The sequence below is a fragment of the Lipotes vexillifer genome, unplaced genomic scaffold (genome assembly GCF_000442215.2).
Source record: "Lipotes vexillifer unplaced genomic scaffold, Lipotes_vexillifer_v1.1 scaffold19, whole genome shotgun sequence".
NCBI lineage: Eukaryota > Metazoa > Chordata > Mammalia > Artiodactyla > Lipotidae > Lipotes > Lipotes vexillifer.
This window is the reverse complement of record NW_006793856.1, coordinates 1,389,636-1,393,593: the sequence shown is the minus strand read 5'-3', so window position 1 is coordinate 1,393,593 and position 3,958 is coordinate 1,389,636.

Genomic DNA, 3,958 nt, shown 5'->3' with positions numbered 1-3,958 from the left:
GGGAAAGATTCCCAACATTTTCAATTGAAAGTCTCTCTCTCTCTCTTCCCCATATACCTCAAGTTTCAAACATTTGTTCTAACAAAAGATGCTATATTTATTGAATATTAAAGTTGCATTTTTTTTATCCATGCTGTCAGTGTTTTCATGATTGTAGATCTAAGGAAAGACTCCTTTAGGAAAGCTCACAACACATATTACATTTCCATTTCATTTGTTGATATTTTTAAAATGTTCCTTTATAATTTGAAGACTCCAGGTCCAGGGATTCTATGCTGGAATCAACATGGTAAAACACCCCCTTTCCAAGTCATCTCAACAAGAGGAACACAGGAACTTGAAGAAGCACTTTCCAGAGAATGTGGAAATAGCATATTTCATTACGTAAATAGATTTTTTCTGCACTGGTCTGCCTTATGACCAGACATCTGCTAATTATACCAGAGGGCAAGACTACAAAGGCCAATTTACATTCTGTTTGTGGTGTCCTTGATTTGTTTCTAAGAACCAAAACTAGATAAAGAGTTACAAATGATTTAATTATGAACAGTCACTGCCTTGCCTTCGCCCCCAGTGGGTATCGGGGTCTGTGGCTCCATTTGCCTCGCAGCAAAGTACTGACCACCCTGGGGAAGACTTTCAAGATTCCCTTAGCACAGACTCAGGATCCCCTTAGCACAGACTCAGGACTTGGGTCTCTTCCTTAGCCACAGATGGACATTGTGCTCAATACACTGAGAAAAATGAAACAAGCTGGTGGACTCCTTTGGATTAACTGCTTCCTCCTTGTGCTCTGTCCACTTCTTTGGCCGTGTTTAAATAACGACTTCTCTTCTTTGAAGTTCATTCTTAGTGAGATTATTTTCCTTGCTTATCCAAAGTTCTCTCTCACATTTTGTGTGTGTGTGTGTGTGTGTGTGTGACTTAGACTTAATTAAAGGGACAGGGGGTTGCATCCTGGAGCAGGAACCAGGGGGCCTGAACTCTGCTTCTAAATTTGGTTCTTATTGGCTCATTGGCTTTGAACAACCTCTTTTGTTGTCTCATATTCAAAAAACAAGGTTAACAATGGTTATTTTACAGGAATATTGTAATTAATAGTATACACGAAAATATTCATTAAAAAACTTAAAAAAATATGTGAAGGTAAAATGCAATTATCTTTTTTTTGTTGTTTTTTTTGGGTTTTTTTTGCGGTACGCGGGCCTCTCACTGCTGTGGCCTCTCCCGCCGCGGAGCACAGGCTCCGGACGCACAGGCCCAGTGGCCACGGCTCACGGGCCCAGCTGCTCCGCAGCATGTGGGATCTTCCCGGACCGGGGCACGAACCCGCGTCCCCTGCATCGGCAGGCGGACCCTCAACCACTGCGCCACCAGGGAAGCCCAAAATGCAATTAACTTTGTAGCTCTTATTTATTTAACACATATATATGTGCCAGGTACCTTATGTATATTTTAAGCATATTAAAACGTTTAATATTTACCAGTCCTTGAAATAAGTACTATTATTTTCATTTTATATATAAGAAAATGAAACACAGAGACGTTAAATAACTTGCTGAAGGTCACACAACAGGTCGGTCTACAGAGCCTGTGCTCCCTTATACAGTGCCTTGATCATAGCAGACTCTCAAAAAGGAGAAAAGAGTGATAATTAAACATGGACAATTATATTTAGTGAAAGATACTTATTTAAAAGATTTCAGTACTGTTCTTTGACAAATCCAGCATCCTTGGCCATTAAAATAAGCCCATCAAATTTCCAATTAACAGAGTCTAAATCTTACTAGTTATTTCATATATATTCTTGGGACTTCCCTTGTGGTGCACTGGATGAGACTCCACGCTCCCAATGCAGGGGGCCCTGGTTCGAACTCTGGTCAGGGAAGTAGATCCCACATGCATGCCGCAACTAAGAGTTCGCATGCCACAACTAAGGAGCCCACATGCCACAACTAAGAAGTCCTGGAGCCACAACTAAGAAGTCCTGGAGCCACAACTAAGGAGCCTGCCTGCTGCAACTAAGGAGCCCATGTGCTGCAAATAAGGAGCCAGCGAGCCACAACTAAGGAGCCCACCTGCTGCAACTAAGACCCAGTACAACCAAATAAATAAATAATTTTTTAATAAAAGACTTTTTAAAAAAAAGTGTTTGTTTTCAAAATTATTTATGAATGACAGGCAACTGTGAGCTTTTTGTGTATACTTTTTGTAGCTGCACATTTGGCATGCTTTGGTGTTTTTTGGTTTTTTTTTTTTTTTTTTAGGTTGTGCCCTGCCCCCTTCCCTCCCGTTTCACTATGGATTTGAGGGCACATGTATCTCTTTTAGACCTTGCTTTCAATTGTTTTGGGTATATAACCAGAAGCGGAATTTTGCTGGATCAGATGGTAATTCTAATTTTTATTTTTTGAATTTTATTTTATTTTTTGTACAGCAGGTTCTTATTAGTTATCTATTTTATACATATTAGTGTATACATGTCAATCCCAATCTCCCAATTCATCACACCACCACCCCAAGCCCCCCCATGCTTGTTTTCTGGGTTTTTTGGGGGGACCTTATTTTTCATTGCAGATTTATTTGGCAATGTACAGTAAATTTTGTAAACTTGCATCAAGTTTATGAATAAAGAACCATTTCAAAATTATTTAAGACAAACAAAAATTTCATGTAAGCAGTCAAGAATACTGATAATTTTTTTAAATCTATATTTATTAGAAAGTAAGTTCATTGGTTATCTCAGAGTTATCTCATGTCTAATGTAAAAATCTTTATTTTTGAGTTACCAAATTTATTTTGAAATCTTTCCCATTTAGGCAGGAGAACACTTTGATTTTCATCTGGTCCCAATTTAAACAATATAATCCCATTCTTACCTCCAAAAAAAGTCTATTAGATATTTCTCTCACATTTTTGGTTGTGTTTGGTGCATCTGAATACTTATAAAACTGGCTTATTGCTTTTTACGTCAACCTTACCTATTATAGCAATTTAGGACTAGGACCCCCTACATCTGCTCATTTGCCCTGGTGGTGACCCACACAGTCTGTGGCTTGACCTACTGTTTTTTTTTTTTTTTGCAGGGACGCGCAGGCTCAGTGGCCATGGCTCACGGGCCCAGCCTCTCCGCGGCATGTGGGATCTTCCCAGACCGGGGCACAAACCCGTGTCCCCTGCATTGGCAGGCGGACTCAACCACTGCGCCACCCGGGAAGCCCCTGACCTACTGTTTTAATCCTCCCAAGATCATATTTCAGATGCCCCAAGTTCGGACATCTTTCTCTTGTCTTGTTTCATAGACTGGCTGAAACGTTTAACTTGTCAATACAGGCTTTTTGCATTTTCTTATCACTCAGTGAGTGAGACTGAAGGACAGCTTATGGGACACAAAGTATACAGACTCTTTTTTTTCAGGCTCGGTTGTGTTTACAGCTAGTAGCACTTGGTGGCATTAGATGGGGGAAGAAAGTGAGGGGCCTGTAATCTCCAACAGCCTCCCTCCCCACAATCTTTGATATGGATAACTGATGCTTTTCTATATTGAATGAAAAAAGTGTTATACAAAAACAGCTTTAAGCCCTTCTTTTCAGAAACTGTGGAGCAGCCACTGTGTTTAGGAGGCCTGGAATCTCAGGTTCCCTTTTCCTGACTCCTCTGTCTCCCGGTCTGACAACTCTCCCCTGATTAACAATGTATGTGGGGAGCTATGAGCGTGTTTGGACTGTCCTCATCGTCTTCTTTTATGAGCATCTAAAGTTTGGGCTTATTGAATAAGAGAAAATCTCCTAATTTAACTCAATCTCAATTTTGGTCAATCTTGCATCTCCTATTTTATACCCATGAAATACATTTTCCCCATGGTTTTGTAGCTAAAAATTCTGTACAATAATGAGAGCTGTTTAACAATTTGAATTTTTGTTTAAAGATGGCTTACATGCTATGTAAAATGGTAACT